Consider the following 23,344-nt stretch of genomic DNA (forward strand, 5'->3'; position numbering starts at 1 on the left):
TAAAATGTCTTTTTAATTCACATTAAAACCAATAAATTAAAAACTGGAAACTTTTGAAGAAGATGAACAATGTAGGAAGACTTATCCTAATATCCATCATCTCATTATGAGTGTTGTTAATTTAGATGATATAATATGGGCACAAAAATGAACAAATCAGCCATGCAGAATACCAAAACATACCCATGTATGTATGTATGGCAATTTGGTATATGAGAAAGTTGATAATACAAACCATTGAGGAAAAGATGAGTTATTTGAAAATTAAATGGAGAAAATCAGGTACACATAAAGGAAAAAAAAAAGACCATTAAATTATCTTTAAAAAAAGACAATTTTAAACAACAACAACAAAAAAAAACTCACTCAATGTAAGTAGCCAAGTCACAGAAATGGAAATCCAAATGTCCAATAACGCATGCAAGGTTGCTCTGCTCATTCTCACTAAATAATAGTAAAATGCAAATTGAAACAAAATAACATTTTTACACTATAGTCTAATAATATTAAGAACCAGCAAATATATAAGGAAGGAAATATATGACTACTAACTGAAGCATTTGTTTCAGTTAATTAAATTGGCATTGTTACTTTGGGAATGATTTGGCTTTGTCCTTCAAGGTTGATAATGATCATAACCAACAAACACATACCTAAATAAACTTTTGGTACAAAGGAACAACATAAAAATACATTAAAAATACAGCATTATTTTAACATTTAAAAACTTTATTAATTAATAAATAATAAATAAATATATTTATTCGTTGATTTATGGACAGAAACTAAATGTCCATAAATCAATGAATAAATAAATTACAGTATATGTCATTGTAAATAAATCTCACAAGTATAATGCTGAGTGAAAAAACAAGCTCCAGAATACATTCAGTATGATAAAATATATATGAAGTTGAAGAAACTACAAACAACTTTCTACAACGATAAAAATGTTCAGTATCTGCACTGTCCATTACAGTAGCCTCTAGCTCTGTGGGATGTTGAACACTTGCAGTGTAGCTAGTGTACCTAAGAAACTGAATTGTTTTATTTTAATTAATTTAAATATAAATAGCTACATTTGGCTAGCAGATATCATATTGGCAGAGCAGGAGACAACTGTAAGTCTATCTTATAGATAAAATCAGAATAATCAAATAAAAATACTGAAAGTAGAGGGTTGGGAAGATAGTTCAGTGGTAGAGCACTTGCCTAGCATGCACAAGGCCCTGGGTTCAATCCTCAGGATTGCCCACCCCCCCCCCCAAAAAAAAAAACTGAAAATAGCACTGGACAAGTCAGAGAAGTTTTTACTAACTTTATAGTACCAGTTTATATTAACTTTCTGTGTTCTATTTATCTAAGTTTCCTTGTATGTATAGGCTAAACTAGAGAATCTCTGAGTTCACTGACAATTTAAGTTCAGAACTTTCAATCAAGTTTCATTTCTTCCTTCAAATATATACTTAATAATTTATAATAATCATTCCTTTGCATAAAATCTTCACACTGGAAATCCAAATTCCCTTACTGCTGTCTGGAGCCTCTAGTTGTCCACAGACAAAACAGGAAAAGAGAGAACAGAGTAAATCATATGATCAGTCAGTAAATGATCCATGGCTCTCAGAGAAGCTCATTTTTCAAAGAGAGGCTTTTTTACTAGGTAGCTGTGACTTTTAGTGGGTCTTATCATCAACATTTAAAATCCTAAAGCTATTTTCTTGTGAATATCCCCAAACCCTCAATAGAAAATTGATTATATAAATTGCATACTTATTCACATGAATGTTTTTGACTCACAAAAACCCAAAGCTTATGCATAGTTCCGATGTATATTTATGAATTTTTAAAATATTGAAGATCTTAATAAGAAAGAAAGACAAACTCAACTGTTCCAAATTATAACACTTGCCAGATAGCTCAGTTCATTCAGTATTCTGTCCAAGTTATCATGTAGCCAAAGAATACAAAAGAATTGGGTCTCTGTGTGCTACTCAATCACACAACTTTTAATTACATCACTTAGTGTGTGACAGAAATATCCAGATCAGAGGAGAGAAGACTGATTATTTATGATCTTTTCTGACTGACCTGCATACTGTTACTAAATGGGGAAACTTTAGGGTTATTTTGAATGGTGGTAAATGGCAGGAAATGACAAATAATTATCTCTTACTCTTTAATGTATGGCAAAATTATTGAGACATTCCTGACCTTTATCACCTTTCATAAAGTATACATAGAATTTAAATTAGCAATAATTTTCTGTGTCACCTTGAGTAGGCCACAGGGTGCTTAGATTAAACATTGTTTCTAAGTGTATCCTGAGGGTGTATCTAGATGAGATAAGCATTTGAATCAGTAGACTCAGTAAAGTACATGGTCCTCCCCAGTGATTGGGCATCATTCAATCCACTGAGGGCCTGAATAGATCAAGAGGGAAAAGATGAAGGAATTTGTCACATTTGGTTCCTCCCTGACTATCTGACCTCCTAAGACACATATTTTGTGCCATTTGACTGGGATTTATACCTTCACCACCATATTTCTCAAGCCTTCTGACTAGGAGTAGAATTACACCACCAGCTTTCCTAGTTCCCCATGTTGCAGGCAGCAGATCATGGGACTTCTCAGTCAAATCCTCAGAATAAATATCTTCATAGATAAATAGATATTAAGTACATGGATGCATAGGTAGATGACAGAAGGACAGACAGACAGATCCTGTGTTTCTCTGGAGAATGCTGACAAATACAGTGAACAAATGTTTCCTGTCGATAGCTAATTTCCCAATTTAGATGGGGCACTATTCTTCTTGAACATCTGTATAGAAATATGGGAGGAAATTCAGCTTGGAAAGTACAAGGAAATAGAATACCCTTTATTCAAAAGGGAGGAAAATTTTTATGCTTCCTATTTACAAGAGTTGACCCTCATGGAAACCTAATGGAGACCATCATTAGGAATTGATAGATAGTTGTTCACTGTATTTGTCAGCATTCTCCAGACAAACAGAACCAATAGGATCTGTCTGTCTGTCCTTCTATCTGTCATCTACGTATGCATCTATGTACTTAATATCTATTTATCTATGAAGACATTTATTCTGAGGATTTGACTGAGAAGTCCCACAATTTGCTGCCTGCAACATGGGGAACTAGGAAAGTTGGTGGCATAATTCTACTCCTAGTCAGAAGGCTTGAGAAATATGGTGGTGAAGTTATAAATCCCAGTTAATGGATAGGATTACAGTGTATTTCAGAATATAATTACAATGTAGTTTAAAACACTCTTATCTTTCATGGTCTATTATTAAATACTCAAAGTCAGCATAACAAGATCAGATGTGAAATGCAGGGCTACTTAAAGGAACACTTGTTTTAAGTCCAGTGATTGAAAGGGGAAAGAGAAAAAACATAGATGTTAAATATAGAAGTTAAGTTTCCCTAATCTAAAAACCCAAAATCTAAAATATTCCCAAATCCAAAACATTTTTAGTACAAATAAGATGCCACAAGTGGAAAATTCCACACATGGCCTCATGTGACAGGTTAATAAAAAACACAGGCACACCAAAAATGTATGAAATTGCTTCACACTATCTGCATAAAGTAAATAAAAACATACATGAATTTCAGGTTTAGACTTGAGTCCCATTATCAAGATATTTCATTAGGTATATGTAAATATTCCAAATTTTTTTAATATTTATTTAAAATATTTATTTAAAATATTTAAAAATGAAAATCCCAAACATTTCTTGTTCCAAGCATTTTATTCAAGGAATACTCAATGTGTATTTTCAGCTAGTATTTCTAGTAACACCCAGCACTGAATATTCCATACCAAATACTAACCAGGCAATAAACTGTTACTCTTTGACAAATCTAAATTGAAAACACCTAAGCAGAAAGGAGAGCTACACAATCCTAGTTACTAGTTAGTTATAAAATTTCAGAATATCATTTAAAATTTTCTAAAATTTTTAAAGGGAAAAAAAAGGTACATACCAAGTATCAAGATTTAGAATAGCCTTAATAGAAACCCTGAAATACAAATAAATTAGAGTACAATGCCTCCAAAATCCTATTTAAAATTTTAAAATGCATATTTTCCATACAAAAATAAATTACAAATCAAGTTGAATTTGAAAAAATAAAAATATATAACTCAACAACATACATTTTTCTTCCTCCAGTTTCCAATGCACAAAGGATTTTTTACCTCCAGCATCCATTTAAAATTGAAATTAATTTAGGGAGATCTACAGTGATAAAGTCAGTCTGACAAGCTTCCTCTGTAAACCTAGAAAAAGCTGAATGTGTATAACCTTTGACATTATTTGTAATTTACTTGTCTTTCAGAAATCAATAAGAACTTTATAAAGTAATCAAAATATATTTGGGGGGAGATACAAGGGAATTGAACTCAGAGGTGCTTAATCACTGAGCCACATCCCCAGCCCTTTTAAAAAATATTTTATTTAAAGACAGGGTCTTGCTGAGATGCTTAGGGCCTCACTAAATTGCTGAGACTGGCTTTGAATTCACAATCCTCCTGCCTTTGCCTCCCAATCTGCTTGGATTACAGGCATGCACCAGCACACCCAGCTAAAATATCTTTTTTGTTTAGTTGTCAAGGGACTTCTATTTTATTTATTTTGGTTATATGTGGTACTGATGCTGAGAATTAAACTCAGTGCCTTATACATGCTAACCAAATGCTCCACCCAAGCCCTAAAATATCATTTTGATTCCACTTAAGATAAACATTTTAGTTGTGGCAATTCTTGCTGATGTATTGAATTAAATACTCTGGAAAGCAGATATAATATGCAACAGAGTAATTAGGAATAAAAAATGCCAAGCAATTAATGTTGAAGAACTTTAAGGTTAGATTTGGGCTTTGCTTATGAAAAAATAAAAAAGGAAATATGGTTATGTCATGACACTAAAAATTCTTGTTTTGAAATTTTTGTTTTGTTTTGTTTTTCATTTCTTGGCAGGGCATGATGGTACACACTTATAATCCCAGCAACTTGGGAGGCTGAGGCAGAAGGATCAAAGATTTGAAGCCAGCTTCAGCAACGTAGTGAGGCCCTAAGCAAACTAGCGAGACCCTGTCTCAAAATAAAAACTAAAAGGGGCTAGGGAGGTGGATCAGTGGGTAAGTGTCCCTGGATTCAATCCCTAGTACCAAACAAAAAGAAGATTTTTTTTCATTTTTTACAATCTATGCAGTTCAAACAACTGTTATGAATGGTTCATGTAACAAAGTAAAACTGATAAATTTAAAGTGAAACTAGTGGATACCCTTCATAAAGCTAAATTTCAACAAAAATAAATCCATGAAAAATAATATAAATTGTAATGCTTCCATTTTTAATATCTTAGATAAAGATTTTATTTTGGCCAGTTCCCAAGGTAACATTTTCCTACTTTTCAAGGTGAAGAATCACCATTATAAGAAAATGACATGTAAAGAGATAGTAATGTTTCATATGGATTTATTCCACTGATTTTGATCACATAAAACTATGGGGATTTTCTCCAGTAGTCCAATTCTTTATATTTAACATTTATTATTTAATCTATTTCAAAGGATTTTTTATTACAAAAGTATTTAAGTCCCTAAACCAATGGAAAATTATTCTCACCCACAATTTTATCAAAACTGTCACCACTAAAACTCTGATATACAACATACATGTAATAATGTTATTATTGATTACAAAGAGTAGTTTTCCATTTCTTTTTAAAGAAATTTAAAGATGTACCTACTGCTTTTTCTAGTTCTCTTAAATTTTTTGTTCTCATAAGACCACAAACCTTTCCTTACTATTTGGCTGTTTTAGTTTTAGACCAAATTCTGAAATTATTTGATTAATACCTATCTTCTCTACTAAATTATAAGGACAAAAAACATATCTGTTTTTACTCCCACTTTATTTTTTACATGTAGTATAGTATCTTGCTTAGAGTAGATGATAAATATATGCTAAGCAACAGATGATATTAACGACAAATAGTGATTGTTTCCTTTACCTTTAGAAAATCTCTCCTGTCTGCTAGATATGAATTGGACCCCAGTAAATAGGTGATTGAACAGAAATAATGCCAAAAGGTCATTGTCAACAAGCAGCTATGTATACAAGAAATACACCATTTTTATCTCTTTTTGTGTTCCATTTTTAACATCTTTAATCTGTGCTTAAATTTAGATAATGAACTGAAAACATCTCTATCTTTATCAACATCCAATAAAAATGTCAAGGATATATTGAAAGACATGTAATATGAACAGAAATTAATAATCATCGATCCAACAAGTTGGTGGCCACGTTTGCATACTTAATGTGGTCAAATACAGTATTGGAATAAAGACAATTAACTTCTTCCTGGCACAAATAACTGTACAAAAACTAACGAATAAAATTTTCTCCTCAAAAGGATCTCTTATTAAGACAATTACAGTATTTTTCTATAGACAAAATGTATATAGGCATTATATGTATATATACTGCACATATACACATATTAAGAGTATTTTCACAAGAAGTAAACAAGTTAAAAAGTAAGATAACAAAATTCTAACAATGAAAGAAATTCGAAATAAAAGGATATGCAAGACTTGAAATCCACATCCAATGTTAAGCTTCTCTCTAATCCTTTACTGATGATAGACAAAACAGTTGATCTCTCTGGAGTATTCTGACCTTACCTAATAAAGATTTTGGTTGGTACCTCTCATATTAAGTAAAGAGAAATATAATAAACAACTTACATTTATCATTTTTTCTTTATATCACTAACCATTCTAAAGGAAGTATTTGACATGGCATATTTAACAGTATTTTATAATTCATAAGGTTTTTTCACATAAATTTTCATTTAAGCTATACAGCAATCCTTTGAGTTATAAGAGTAAATACTATTAGCCCTACTTTACAAATGAAGACATTAAGAGCATGAGAATCCAAATGACTCATTCACAGCCACAAAACTAATAAGCAGAAAAGCCAAATCATGCCCAAAGTGTTCTGATTCTTCATCTTTTCATTGTATCACAAAGAGTAAAGTTAGATACTTAAAATGTATAATAGCAATAGTAAGTATTAAACTTGGAGTATACCTTTGGGAAGTTTAGAAACTGGGATGATAATATTTGAGTCTTTTACATCATCAGAACAGATCTCACTATTTGATTTGGATTATTATATTTCTTCTATCTTACAAAGCACTAGACAACAATAAATTCATTCAATTACACAGTTAATCCAAACCATTATGTAGTTTGTTAATAGAAGAACATAATGGGGATATTTTCCTAAACCTTTCACTGATCAAATACAATCTCTTTAATTAATTTACACTATTGTTTTATAAATGTTTTCATAAAGTCCATTATTCTTATTCTTTTTGTAAAACTCCACAAGTTTTTCTTTAAAAAAAAAAAAAGCATGGTGTGTTCTAAACTGGAATAAGTCATTGCTTGACACCCTCTTGCCGATTCTTTAAAGAGCTGTACAGCTACGGAAGTATGTTTGTGCTGGTATTGCAGAGTGGAGCTTTGGGAATACAAAATCTGATTTCAGAGAAATCAGAGCTTAGTTCAAAGAAATGAGAAGCTTTCTCCAGTTGATAAGACTTTCCCTGAAAGAAAACTACAACCAAGTAAAAAATACACCTGTGATATTTTCTGCTAGCCCTTTATGATTCTAACAAAAACTTGTTTTAATTTATTTGATTAGATACTTCACTTTCACACTTTCTCTGGTGTTGGTTTAATTTTTGTATGTTTCTTTGCTTGTTTCAGGTTTGATTGTGCAAATCCCAATATTTCAATGTACATTCGTATTAGATATTTAAGAGCAAAAAATTAACTATATAATTGCAGAATATTCTCAAAGATCTCATCAGAAGGTGAAACAAATTTGAAAAAGATGGAATAAGTATTTTCTTACAGATTTAGAATGTTACTGGTAATAATAATCAGAAACTTATCAGCCATACGCTCAAGCCATAAAATTTAAATGTCATGACTAATCAAGTTTATTTAGATTCTTCTTTTCAGAAGAAATGAGTGAAATAAGAAAACCCATCTTAATAAGCCTTTTATTCCATATTCTGGGGGGAAATCCAAGGTAAAGCAGGAAGAATGAGACTGTGAGTCAACTCATAATTTAAAATCTTGAGGGAATTTCAGTGGGTGGAGGTGGGTAGGAAACACTCATAATATGGTATTTTTTAAATTATTATCAAAGGACTTCCACAATATATCACAGGCATAAAATAAGCTTTGATATTTGAGCTTTTTTTACTCAGCTTTTTCACTACTGTGACCAAAAAGATGTGACAAGAACAATCTTAAGGAGGAAAAGTTTATTTGGGGGCTCATGGTTTCAGAGGTCTCAGTTCACAGACAGCCAGCTCCATTCCTCGAGGCTCCAGGAGAGGCAGAACACATGGTAGAAGTGTGTGGCAGAGGAAAGCAGCTGGTAACATGACACCAAGATGCAGAGATAGAGCTCTGTTTAACAAGGACAAAATAAAAACCTCAAATGCATGCCCCAAGGGACCCTCCTCCTCCAGTCACATTCTACCTGTGTACACTTACCACCAATCAGGTTAATGCTTTCATAATCCAACCATTCGTGAACCTTCTTGCATTGTCTCACATGTGAGAATACCTCCCATCTGAACCATAGAAGGGCTCATGAGAAAAAGAGTTTTAAAAAACTGCTTTTATGATAAATATTAGACCTAGTGGTAAGTGAACCTAGTATATCTAAATCTGAGGTTGTGTGTAAACAGCAACCAACAGCACTAAAGTGTTCTTACCCAATGTCGTTAAATTGATGGTCTTAAATTGGATAGTGTATTGGAATACTATGATCCCAGTTTTATATTTGTAAGTACCCTTACAGTTTCAAAGCATTTTCACATTGATGATTTCATTAAATCCTGTCAATAACTCTTAGAGAATAAGATACCTATTTTAATTATAAAAAAGCAGAATCTTTTTTTTTAATTTTTTATTGTTGGCTGTTCAAAACATTACATAGTTCTTGATATATCATATTTCACACTTTGATTCAAGTGGGTTATGAGCTCCCATTTTTACCCCATATACAGATTGCAGAATTACATCAGTTACACATCCATTGATTTACATATTGCCATACTAGTGTCTGTTGTGTTCTGCTGCCTTTCCTATCCTCTACTACCCCCCTCCCCTCCCCTCCCCTCTTCTCTCTCTGCCCCCTCTACTGACATTCATTTGTCCCCCTTGTATTATTTTTCCCTTTCCCCTCACTTCCTCTTGTATGTACTTTTGTATAACTCTGAGGGTCTCCTTCCATTTCCATGCAATTTCCCTTCTCTCTCCCTTTCCCTCCCACCTCTCATCCCTGTTTAATATTAATCTTCTTCTCCTGCTCTTCGACCCTACTCTGTTCTTAGTTACTCTCCTTATATCAAAGAAGACATTTGGCATTTGTTTTTTAGGGATTGGCTAGCTTCACTTAGCATAATCTGCTCTAATGCCATCCATTTCCCTGCAAATTCTATGATTTTGTCATTTTTTAATGCAGAGTAATACTCCATTGTGTATAAATGCCACATTTTTTTTATCCATTCATCTATTGAAGGGCATCTAGGTTGGTTCCACAGTCTTGCTATTGTGAATTGTGCTGCTATGAACATCGATGTAGCAGTGTCCCTGTAGCATGCTCTTTTTAGGTCTTTAGGGAATAGACCGAGAAGGGGAATAGCTGGGTCAAATGGTGGCTCCATTCCCAGATTTCCAAGAAATCTCCATACTGCTTTCCAAATTGGCTGCACCAATTTGCAGTCCCACCAGCAATGTACAAGTGTACCCTTTTCCCCACATCCTCGCCAGCACTTGTTGTTGTTTGACTTCATAATGGCTGCCAATCTAACTGGAGTGAGATGGTATCTTAGGGTGGTTTTGATTTGCATTTCTCTGACTGCTAGAGATGGTGAGCATTTTTTCATGTACTTGTTGATTGATTGTATGTCCTCCTCTGAGAAGTGTCTGTTCAGGTCCTTGGCCCATTTGTTGATTGGGTTGTTTGTTCTCTTATTGTCTAATTTTTTGAATTCTTTGTATACTCTGGATATTAGGGCTCTATCTGAAGTGTGAGGAGTAAAGATTTGTTCCCAGGATGTAGGCTCTCTATTTACCTCTCTTATTGTTTCTTTTGCTGAGAAAAAACTTTTTAGTTTGAGTAAGCCCCATTTGTTGATTCTAGTTATTAACTTTTGTGCTATGGGTGTCCTATTGAGGAATTTGGAGCCTGACCCCACAGTATGTAGATCGTAGCCAACTTTTTCTTCTATCAGACGGCGTGTCTCTGATTTGATATCAAGCTCCTTGATCCATTTTGAATTCACTTTTGTGCATGGCGAGAGAAAGGGATTCAGTTTCATTTTGTTGCATATGGATTTCCAGTTTTCCCAGCACCATTTGTTGAAGATGCTATCCTTCCTCCATTGCATGCTAAAAAAAAGCAGAATCTTAAGGAAACTAAGGGATTTTCCAAAGATCATGTAACTTCAAATATGGAATATGAAGCCAGATTTTCTAGCTCTAAGACAATATATTTGTCTTCATCCATATTTGGTTATCTTTAGAATGAGAAGAATTATGTCTATGTGAAATCTTTGCTCACTCTTCAAATATTTAATGAGTAACAATTACATTATAGACAAGATTAAATGACATGCATTTGGAAAGTACTTTGGACAGTATAAAGAAACAAAATTATTGTTCACAAATAGAGGGTGAGAGCAGTAAATAAACTTGAGTTTAAAGAAGATTGCTTCAAAGTTGATGGTTTTACCCTCAGGATTATGCTTCTTCAAACTCTATAAAATATATATCTGAGAGGTCATTATGGTGCAAACTGATGTTGAAATCTACTAGCATAGATTTCACATAGATTAACATAGTCTGTCAGACTATTAAAAATGTTTAGTTAAACAAAAAGTCACTAAAGATAAATGACTTTTATTCCAGGAATTAAGATCTAAAGTTAGCACAACGGGACTGAGGATGTAGCTCAGTAGTAAAGGGTTTATCTACCTTGTATGGAGGCCCTAGACTTGATCCCAGCACTCCAAAAAATAAAAGTAAAAATTAAAGTCCATACATAAGATATATTTGCATAGAGTCAAAAAAATCTTAAGGCAATGGTATATTAAAGAAGGACACACTCTCATAAACAGTTATCATTTTTCTTTGATTGAGAACCAGATTAACTTATTATTGGCTTATACTTCATATTGTATTTTTAAAAGCTACATATCTTTAAGCACTAGAAACACACTCAGCCGAGGACCCAAAAAGGACCTGAGACCGATAGGAATCCCAGATTCATATCTCACAATCATTCCAGAGCACACACTCATTGAGTATAATATTTTAATTTCTTTTTGGCCAAATATATATATTTAAAGAAATGTATGATGATGATGTGACTCCATTCTGTTTATCATGCAAATAGAAAATATGAAATATATATCCCCAATAATATTCACACATGCGAGGAAATAAAGATATACTCAAAAAACTGCCCAAACCTTCCTAATGCTAAGAAGCCCCTTAATACTAATTATGCACTGTACACTTGGGTAATAACTTGTAGATATATATATTCCATTAAAAAGTACTGTATGGTTTCGATGTGATATGTCCCACAAAAGCTCACTTTTAAGACAATTCAAGAAGGTTCAGAGGATAAATGATTGGGTTATAAGAGTCTTAACCCAATCAGTGAATTAATCCCCTGCTAGGGATTCATTGAATGGTAACTGAAGTGATAGGGTGTGGCTGGAGGAGGTGGGACTTGGGTTGTGGCTTTGGGATATATATTTGTATCTGGCAAGCAGAGACTTCTCTCTGCTTTCTGATTGTCATGTGAGCTGCCTCCCTCCACCACACTCTTCCACCATGGTGTTCTGCCTCACCTCCACCCTGAGGAATGGAGCAGGCCTTCTATGGACTAAGACCACTAAAAAACGTGAGCCCTCAAATAAACTTTTCCTCCTCTACAATTGTTCTGGTTAGGTCTTTAAGTCACAGCAGTGAAAAAGCTGACTAAAACAGGTTCTTTAGAGGAAGTACCTCAAAAACAATGCTATCTATTTGGAATACATATGAAAATCCTCATCTCTGTTGCTATTGCCCAGTATTTCTTAGTCTTTAACATGAAGCAAAGTGTGCAATACATATACAATATCCATTTCCTAATTGTCATGAATGTGTGATCTTTTATAGGAAGGGACTCTGCAACAACTGCTACTATACATTTTGTTCATTATAACACTTAAAACATAATATGCTGTGTTTGAAAAATTAGACAAAATAACACTTAAGTCTAAACTACTAGGAAGAATTTCTGGAATATTACTCATCTATGATGGCTCAGTATAAACTGAAATTTCTCCTAGTAAAGGTTTTTTAAAATCCTTTCTATTTGTGGAAAGACAAATTGAGCATTACTCTATCTAGACTCTCAACGTTAAGTATCATAGATTTTTTTTTTTTGAGAGAGAATTTTTTAGTATTTATTTTTTAGTTTTCAGCGGACACAACATCTTTGTATGTGGTGCTGAGGATCGAACCCGGGCCGCACGCATGCAAGGCGAGCGCGCTACCGCTTGAGCCACATCCCCAGCCCAGTATCATAGATTTTTAAAGAAACAATTATATCTTCACTATTATTAATTATCTCAAATATACATAACCTGGTAAATATCATATAAATCATAAAAATTAGATAGAAAATATAGTCTACCCATTAAAAACTGGAAAAAAAATATATATATATATATATATATATCATTATAGTTTCCACATGCTCAAAACTTACTAAGGATTGTTTAATATTTTAGCTTTTAATAGTCAAGCAGAATTGCTTACTTTTGTATCTTTTAAGCTTGGAAATAGAATTATTTTGGTTACTTTCCAATTTTCTGTTCATGAACACTTTCATCTTTGCCTCTTTCTAAAGAATATCAAACTCTTGAAAATGCTAAGAATTCCATAGTCCCATTTCACATACTGATAGCACCACTCAATTATTCAAAGAAATGTTCTGTAAAAGTACACTAATTGTTGATATTTTAATAAGATTCAAACAGAAGAAAATTTTTGTATTGATTTTATTGGATTAATATTCTCCTTATTTATTCAATAAGAAATATATAGGTTATACTGAATGAAGAGTGCCTTAACCTAGATTAGAAAGTATTTAATCTAGCACCAGATTCTCAGACTATAAACTTCAAGGAAATTTCAAGAATGATACCAGATGTGATGAAAATTCTAATGAATTCAAATGAATTATCATCTCCTGCCCAAAACAAAGAAAATGGCTCATGAGAGAAAATGGTGAATGATGGTCATAGTTGAAACACCAGAATAACATAGTACTTCACTTCTGTAGCAATATAAAATAAAGCTTCTACATATTCCAAAGTGGGGCGGGGGGAGCTGTGATTTTCACATTTATTTGACCAAAAGAAATTAAGCATTTGTAAATATTTTTCAAGTTTTTCTTTAAGAACTTTTAAATGGGAAAAAGAAGTAAATATCTGCCCAAATGTTTTAAATACATTATTCAAAAGTCACCATCTTCAAACTGTCTAACATAGCTTAAATGGAAGTCAGTAAATAAAGGAAATGGAACTTACTCTGTTTAATGAAAAAACAAACAGAAAAGAACTCTATTTTGCCAACAGGTATAATACCTCATATTGCAGCAGTATTCACGATATCAAGAAATTCAAGAAAAAGAAATTAAGGCAAATGCCCAAATTTCAAGGATTTTTTGTCTTTTAGGGTTTACTGGAGAAAGTAAATAAATACCACCTGTGAAGTAAGATATTCTCAGAAATTTTTGTTTGCAATAAAAAGTGAGTTTGATTGTTCTAGAAGGAAAAGAGAAATCAGACTTCATGAAGCACATTGGAAAGTCCCATCCTTCCCATGCCTACCCTCATTAGTATAGACAAAATAATGAAAGCCAAGATCTCACTGGTTATAATCCAAACTGCATGCCTTGGTTCCACTTCTAGGAAGTAAACAAAATTTCCTAATGTAATATTTTTATGTTTCTATTTAACTGGGTGCTTTCTTTTTTTTTTTTTTTTTTTTGAGAATTTTAATATTTATTTTTTAGTTTTCAGCTACCGCTTGAGCCACATCCCCAGCCCCTAACTGGGTGCTTTCTTTGTAATTTCTACCATCCCAAAGAAGTGTATTTATAGTTAAAGGGCTAATGACTTCTACTTTGTGTTTGGGAATAATTCTTTTTCCATCTTTCATCATCCCTCACCTCACCTTTTTCTATTCTAAGAATTTCTTGTACCTATTATTAACAATATATTACAAATCCAGAGAGGAAAAATATACCAAACTTGACCAAAATAGAAGTTGCAACTGTAATTGTACACCACAAAAAAGAGAAAACAAACTAGTAAACTGATGAATTTAACAGTCAAGTAACTAAATCGGGCCCTTCAAGCCAAGTTTTAATGTACAGAAGGTAAATATATCATTTACTTTGTTTTTTCTCCTCATAAAATGAATTCCTACTGTAAGCAAGAATAACAGCAGTAAGTCTAAAGAAAGATAAGAAATCTTGAATAAGCCGTGTGCAGTGGCACATGCCTGTAATCCCAGCAACTCCAGAGGCTGAGGCAGGAGGATTGCAAGTTCAAAGTCAGTCTCAGCAACTTAGTGAACCCCTAAGGAACTTAGCAAGACTCTAACTCAAAAAATAAAAAGGGCTGGGAATATGGCTCAGTGGTTAAGTATCCCAGGGTTCAATCAATCCCCAGGACTGCCCCCCTGCAAAAAAAAGAAATCTTCAACAAGCCTAATTTTACCTTTTTTCTCCATAATGCACTGCAAATCTTAACAGACAATACCATAACAAATCCTACTAAATAAGCTCCTTAATGAAAATACCTCAGGAGACTGTTTAAAGACTATCTCTGGTGACTTAGGTAGAACAAGGACATGTTGCTTCTTTAGAAAGCTAACATTGGATACAAAACTTTGCCAATTTTTAATCTTCTTTGTTATTTTAACATTCTTATTCTTTTTCTAAAAATGTATTTTGCAATCAATTTTGCAAGAATTTATTATAACAAATTTAATTTTGGGACCTCTGTCCCTAAAAAGAAAAGTTGTTCTATATTCATTGTATATACATGAATTTATTTGATTCTTTCCCTTACATCCTTAGTTTTTATATAAAAATCCTTGCATTTTTATAAGTTTCAGACACTAACACAGAGAGAAAGAGAAGAAGAGGATTTTGTAACAGAACTCTGCCTGAGCCAATTCTCAGTAGTCTGTTGGCAGAAGGCCTTTGTATGAACTATTTCCAAGACCTTGGTCTGAAAGGCAGCCAAAGGCTCCACAAAAGAACAGGCCCACAATGGCTTATTACCTTTCACCTTTGACCCTTGCCCAGCTGTCTCATACTTTGTGAACTCGAAATCTTGAGAGAGAATGCTTAGCCATCCTGTTTGCCAACAGCCTATTTATTCCACAGGAACAGCTTGGCAAGACATATCCAGGTCACCTGACCTTGAGTTGTCACAGAAACCAAGAGCTTCAGACTCTTCTTGTGGTTGAGCCAGAACTGTAACATTTTGACTGGTTGAAATCAATGTTGGATTATACAGCAAGCATCAGTCATTTAATTCACTTTCACATTGTGCACTTCACCAAAGCATTAACACACAAAAGTGAAAGCAATTATGCTTAAACTAGGAGTGGTATAAGTCAAGGCTTGCATATAAACCCCCCCCCAAAAAAAAGCATCAGTTTTTGACCTGAATATTAAAAGTTAATTTAAATTGTCACAATGCTTTATATCTTGCTAAGTATATCAGTATACAAAAGAAAGCCCAGGAATCTTTTAGTTATTCATATGTTTTTAAAACTGTAATCTTTTGTTTAGTCAGACTTTACATTAAGCATTTATCTGAAGAAATTACTTTATTAAATCCATTATGTTTCAACTAATCCTTCAAGGCTGCTGCTTTGATCATTTTGGTGAATCTTTTAAAATAGATTAATTAATTGATTTTCACACATTAGTAATGAGAACAAATATAGACAGGTTTCTTTTTTAAATGGTGAAAATTTACCTTAAGAGTGAATAAAATAATGTCATTTATTATTTAAAGGATTTGTTTTCAGGAGTTATTTTCTGAATTTCTTTACAGTACCCAAAACATAACAATATTTACCAAAATTATGTATGCAGACAATCTATCAAGAATATCTATTTTTTGAAACAAGTATTACATAAATGAGTTTTAAGTAAAAAAAAAACTGTATCACTGTGTTTATATACACATTCACCACTAAGGAAAAATTAATTACCTTGAAACTTCATAGCCAGGAAACCATTTGATAAATGATAAATACAAATTTTAAGTTGGGAAAGAGTTTCCTTTCTAATCTAAGAATAAAATAGTCATTATGGATAGTGATGATGATAGGTAACATCTGTTGAATATGCTAGACACTATTGGAAGTGCTTCCCATGGATTAGCAGATTTAATCTTCACAATCACCTGAAGAGGTATAGTCTCATTTTACAGAAGAGGGAAGTAAGGCTAAGAGAGTTTAGGTCACACCTCTAATAAGACAAAAATGGGGTCTGACTTTAAGTATTGTATCTTTATTGGCTCTCAAAACATACCCTAAGAAAACAACTTACCAAGTATACAAGTGAAATATACAAGGATATCACTTAGAATAATGCACCCTTTATAGTTTATAAAGCACACTTAAAAACACTAACTTAAGTTTTACAGTTAACTCCGTGAGATAATTTTGTCATGCCTCTTATACAGACAAAAAAGCTAAATTTAAGTAAAGGTTACCTGATTTATCCAAGGTCACTTGGCTAATAAGTAATACTACAAAGATGCTCATTCAGGTCTTCTAACAAAATGCCTTCTGTTTTTCCTACTATAATGAGTCTCTTTATTTTATACTCAGATCTTTCTTGAGATGAAATATTACTCAACAACTTGAATGAAGAATTTCAAATAAGATTGATAAATAACAAAAATAAAGACTTCTTTTAATTTAACATTAAAAGAAGACAATATAGTAGTGAATTAATTTAGTGAAAATAAATCCCATATTCCATATTTTAAAATCATGTAATTCTTAGTATCAATATTTCCATTTTTGAGGGAAAAGTAGAAGGAATAGGATAAGGGAAGAGCAATGAAATGAATCTAACCAAAGTTTCCTTTATACATATATGAATATACCACAGTGAATCTTACCATCATGTATATCCGCAAGACATTAACCAAAAATAATAAATAAATAAAATTTCAGAAAGATCAGTAGAGTAGAAGTAGGGGAAGGGAACAGAGGGAGGAAGTAGGGGAGAGAAAAGGAAAATACTATGGACTGAACTTGAGCAAAATATATTCTATGTTTTTTCTTTTCTTTTTTTTTTTACTTCTAAATGGACTTTTATTTTATTTATTTATGTGGTTCTGAGAATTGAACCTAGTGCTTCATACATGCTAGGCAAGTGCTCTACGACTACAACCTCAGCCCCTCTATGTTTTTTGACTATGTAAAAATAAATCCTAATGTTATATATAACTAAAAAGAAACAAAAATTAAAATAAAACTTACTGATTAAAAAATTTCCATTTTCAGAGAGATTCTTAGAGAAGAGGAAAGAGACCAGGGAGAGGGAAAAAGAGGGATAAGAAAGAATAATGGGAGGATGGATATGTTCAAACTATCTTATATGCATTTCCCACTATGCCACAATGAAACCTATTTTTCTGCATAATTAATATGCACTAATAAAAAGAAACTTTTATTTTCCTTAGTGTTCATAAATACATTCTTAATTCCAATAATGAAAAAAAAAAAAGAGCTGAGGACCTTACACCCAAAGGATTCTCCTATGGCCCTGCAAGGCTGAGAAGTGGATTATCTAGGAAATAATAGGATCCAACTGGTATAAAAGTTATATCAAGACTGACTTAAAAACTTTTCTATTGGCCTACCTCCTCTGAGCATTTTTTTTAATAAAGAGAGAGTGAGAGAGAGAGAGAGAATTTTTTTAATATTTATTTTTTAGTTCTCGGCAGACACAACATCTTTTATTTTGTAAGTGATGCTGAGGATCGAACCCGCACGCATGCCAGGCGAGCGCATTACCGCTTGAGCCACATCCCCAGCCCTCTGAGCATTTTTTTAATAATTATTTTTTAGTTGTAGTTGGACACAATACTTTTATTTATTTATTTTTATGTGGTGCTGAGGATCGAACCCAAGACCTCTCATGTGCTAGGCAAGCCCTCTACTGCTGAGTCACAACCCCAACCCCTCCTCTGAGAATTTTTAAGGTGGCTTCATCACCACTTTGATTATCAGCAAGATGAAGCTAGGCATCTTACATGAAAGATCATCTCCCAAGTGGGATGCTCCAAATTCTTGGTTCTCTGTTTTCACTATTCATCCAAAACCCAATAACTATCTGTTTCAGAAAACACAGATTTTAAAACAGACATCTATAGGAGTTGGATGGTATACAATTTCAGGAAGCAATATCTTTTCCAAAAGGCTGAATATGACATCTGCAGAGCAAAACATATGTTAATGAAAGTTAACTCATGTGTTCCTAGAGCAAGAGATTTTAGAAAGCCATCCTGAAACTGAGAGACCCAACAGAAAGAAAATGAAGGAATAAGTTCTTATATTTGTTCATCTGTAAGAGAGATTCTCTCTTTGGCCATTTCTGTGGTATGACTTTAGCCATTATAAAAGCATAACTAAAGAAAAATACCAAAGAGAAGAGGAGGGGAAAATCAAATTAAAAATGTGAAAATAGGGTTGGAGATTTAGCTCAGTTGAAAAAGTACTTGCCTGGCATGCATAAGGCCATGGGTTCAATTCCCAGCACCACCAAAAAAAAAAAAAAAAAAAAAAGAAAAGAAAAGAAAAAGAAAATAAATGATAGGAAAAAATTTAATGCTTGTTCTTTAAAAATAACTTAAAAGAAAAATTAAAATAGAAACAGAATTCCTAAATGAATTTCCCATAATAAATTAAGGGTGAAATTTAAACAATTACCATACAACATGACAACATGAAACTCTAAAATGGTGTTAAAATACACTGCATAAATGTTTTGTTGTTGTTGTTATTTATTCTAATTTGTTATATATGATAGCAGAATGCATTACAATTCATATTATATAGAGCACAATTTTTCATATCTCTAGTTGCACACAAAAGAGAGTTACAACATTTGTATCTTCATACATGTACTTAGGGTAGTGATGTCTATCTCATTCCACTGTCTTTCCTACCCCTGTGCCCTTCCCCCCATCTTCTTTGCCTTTTCTAGAGTTCATCTATTCCTCTCATGCTGGCCCCAACAACCTCAGTATGAATCAGCATCCTTATATCAGAGAAAACATTCAACATTTGGTTTTTTGGGATTGACTAACTTCAATTAGTATTATATTCCCCAACTCCACCCATTTACCTGCAAATGCCATCATTTTATTCTCTTTTAATGCTGAATAGTTTTCCATTGTGTATATATACCAGATTTTCTTTATGCATTCATCTACTAAGGGCATCTAGGTTGGTTCCACAATTTAGCTATTGTGAATTGTGCTGCTATAAACATTGATGTGGCTGTGTCCCTGTAGTATGCTGTTTTTAAGTCCTTTGGGTATAGGCAAGGAGTGGGATAGCTGGGTCAAATGGTGGTTCCATTCCCAGTTTTCCAAGGAATCTTCATACTGCTTTCCATATTGGCTGTATCAATTTGCAGTCCCACCAGCAATCTATGAGTATGCCTTTTCCCCACACCCTCGCCAACACTTATTGTTGTTTGTATTCTTAATAGCCATCATTCTGACTGGAGTGAGATTAAATGATTTGCATTTCTCTAATTGCTAGAGAAGTTGCACATTTTTCATACATTTGTTGATTGATTGTATATCATTTTCAAGAAGTGTCTATTCAGTTCCTTGGGCCATTTATTGATTCAGTAATTTGGTTTTTTTTTTGGTGTTAAGATTTTTGAGTTCTTTGTATTTCCTAGAGATTAGTGCTCTGATGTGTGTGTGGTAAAAACTTGCTCCCAAAATGTAGGTTCTCTATTCACCTGATTGTTTCTTTTGCTGAGGTTTGAATCCATCCCATTTATTGATTCTTGATTTTAATTCTTGCACTATAAGAGTCTTATTAAAGAAGTCAAGGCCTAATCTGACACGATGAAGATTTGGACCTACTTTTTCTTCTATTAGGCATAGGGTATCTGGTTTAGTTCCTAGGTCCTGGATCCACTTTGAGTTTTGTGCATGGTGAGAGATAGGAGTTCAATTTCATTTTGTTATATATGAATTTCTAGTTTTCCCAGCAGCATTTGTTGAAGAGGCTATCCTTTCTCCAATATATGTTTTTGGTGCCTTTGTCCAATATGAGATAACTCTATCTATGTGGGTTTGTCTCTGTGTCCTCTATTCTGTACCATTGGTCTATCAGTCTATTTTGGTGTCAATACCATGCTGTTTTTGTTACTATTGCTCTGTAGTATAGTTTAAGGTCTGGTATAATGATACAACCTGCTCCACTCTTCTTGCTAAGGATTGTTTTAGTTATTCTGGGTCTCTATTTTTCCAGATGAATTTTATGACTGCTTTTTCTATATCTATGAGGACAGTCATTGGGATTTTTATTGGAATTTCATCAGATCTGTATAGTGCTTTTGGTAGAGACAGAGGAAAAATAAAGCAACTTCTTTACAGGCAGGTCAGTAGTACATTATCCCCAGTAGACCTATGGAAATTAGCCCATGAGTTTTTTTGTTTTTTTTTTTGATACACCTGCGATGTGTAATTAAAAAGCAGATCTGGTGGTGCATGCCTGTAATCTCAGCTACTTCAGAAGTTGAGGTGGGAGAATCACAAGTTCAAGGCTAGCCTGGACAAGAAGACAAAACCCTCAAAAAAAAATTTTTTTAAATCCAATCTCTAAGTTCCTAGGATATACTTGACTATAAATACTTTCAGGAATGTCAATTAACTTAATAAATTTCTAAGCCATCAGTTTATTCTGAATGTTTTAAAATTATCACTGATATCATTCCAATAATTATATATTAAAGTTGTCACTGTTTTATAAATATACAACAATGTCTGTTTGGTGATCAGAAGGTATATGTGTCATAGAGAAAATGAAGAATTATCATTGTTGGATACCCTCTTGGAACAAAAAAAAAAATGATAAGATCTTGCAAAAGAGTGCTAAGGTCAATTCTCCATAAAGATATTTCTGGATTCCTTTTTTTTTCCTTTGTATTTCAAGGTCTGTAGCTCATCCTGAAAATACTACTTGGAAAGCCCATCATTCTTATGTTTAAATAAACAGGCTCAAGAGGCTGTCATGAAATCTTGATTGCCAGAATCTATTTACTTTTCTGACATTCCAACACTAAAATTGCTTTGAATTCTTCAGTGTTTCCTCCATGATGCAAATAGATAGAGGTAGTTTTAACATTACTCTTGACACTTAACTCAAAAGTGACCTTTTATGGTTTTAGTAGAGTTGTGCTAAAATGTAAAACAAGAACATATTCTAGAAATGTGCATGCTGAAATGAAGAAGCACTTTTGCTTTCAAAAGAACTTAGATACACACACAAAGCAGACATTTTTTGCCCTCTGGAAAATACAATAAAACTGTTGTAATACAATTGGAATTGAGAGATTTAGGGATAAAAAGCTTGGGAATACCAACAAGGAGGACAGTACTCTTTTATTGTGCAAGTACGAGAGTGCTTATGATGACACGCATATTGCAGGCTTAATAGAAGAAAATGGATTTTCACTTTAACAGCTTACAAATGAATGCTTCAAAACACTTGCTAATATTAGCTCTCACTGCCTTTCTTCAGCTTGTTTCTCCAGCCCCTGATATAGTGTCCACCAATGTCCCCACCCTCCACCTGCAGGATCTGTCCTACCTTTGTATCTGAGTTCATTTTGACTGAGCTAAGAAATACCTAAACTACTTCAGTGCACACTGGTGCTCTTACTATTTAGTCAATCACCACACTGAGGTTGGGGAGCATGGGAGCTGAGATGATAAATGCTGATCAGATGGATTCTATACTGTTTTCTGAGCCTCACCCCTCTCGTGTGCTAAACAGGGCTACCATAAAGCTTCTGAGGTTTCCTTACCTGTTATATATCCCAATCAGGATAAATAAGGTCTCATTACCTTTTTTCCCCTCATGTTAACCCATGATCTTTTAGTCTCCTTCAATATAAATTATTACCCTAATCCTAATAATTCTGGCTTTAAACCTGGTAGTTATGCCTCCTCCTTAAAGACATTAATTGACTGCTTCCTATATGACTGCTCTCTTAAACTGGAATCACCAACTCAGTTTTTTATTGCTATGACTAGTACACCTATAGGATCCTTGCTACTTTAACTTATGCTATGATTTGGATACAAAATATCCCTTAGAATCTCCTGTGCAGAAATATTCAGAGGTAAATGATTAGATTATAAGAGCCATGACCTGTTTGGTCCATCCTAATTTGAATGGACTGACTGGTTGGTAACTATAGGAAGATGGGCCATGGCTGGAGGAGGTGGGTCATTAGGAGTGTGCCCCAGAAAGGTATATCTTCTCTATGGTCCCTTCTCCCCATGATGTGCTATCTCACCTTGACTAGAGCAATGGACAGGTAATCCATAGATGAAGAATTCTGAACCATGAGCAAAATTGAGCATCAAATAAACTTTTTCTCTTCTAGGTGTTCTCACCAGGCATTTTTATCATAGTGATTCAAAGCAGACTAAAACATCTTGAATCCACTGTACAAAAATTTTTACTGTAAGTATAATTAAATACAATTAAAAACATGAACAACAACATTTTCCTTCAAACCTTCCTCTACTCTTATATTAAAACAGCAAGGCAAACATCTGTACCCTAGAAATAAAATCCCTGTGTCATCCTTGTGTGAGCTTCCTAGTCAGAAAGGCTCACCACAAGCAGGGCCAAGACTATGACAGAGAGGGCAAGATACTCCTTCTGTGCACATTTAAAAGGGTCCCCCCAAAAAAACACATATTACAATAAATATTTTAATACACAACTGTGAACAATCAAAATTAATGCAGAAAAATCTAAGATGAATAAAATGTTAAAATTCGAAGTAGTAAGTATTACTAATTTTTCCTTTTGCTTCAGGTTCCAGCAAGGCAAAGCAATGTTAGTGATT

The sequence above is a fragment of the Marmota monax genome, unplaced genomic scaffold (assembly GCF_021218885.2).
Source record: "Marmota monax isolate L192 unplaced genomic scaffold, Marmota_monax_Labrador192_F-V1.1 WCK01_AAM20220418_F8-fsc00018, whole genome shotgun sequence".
Taxonomy (NCBI): domain Eukaryota; kingdom Metazoa; phylum Chordata; class Mammalia; order Rodentia; family Sciuridae; genus Marmota; species Marmota monax.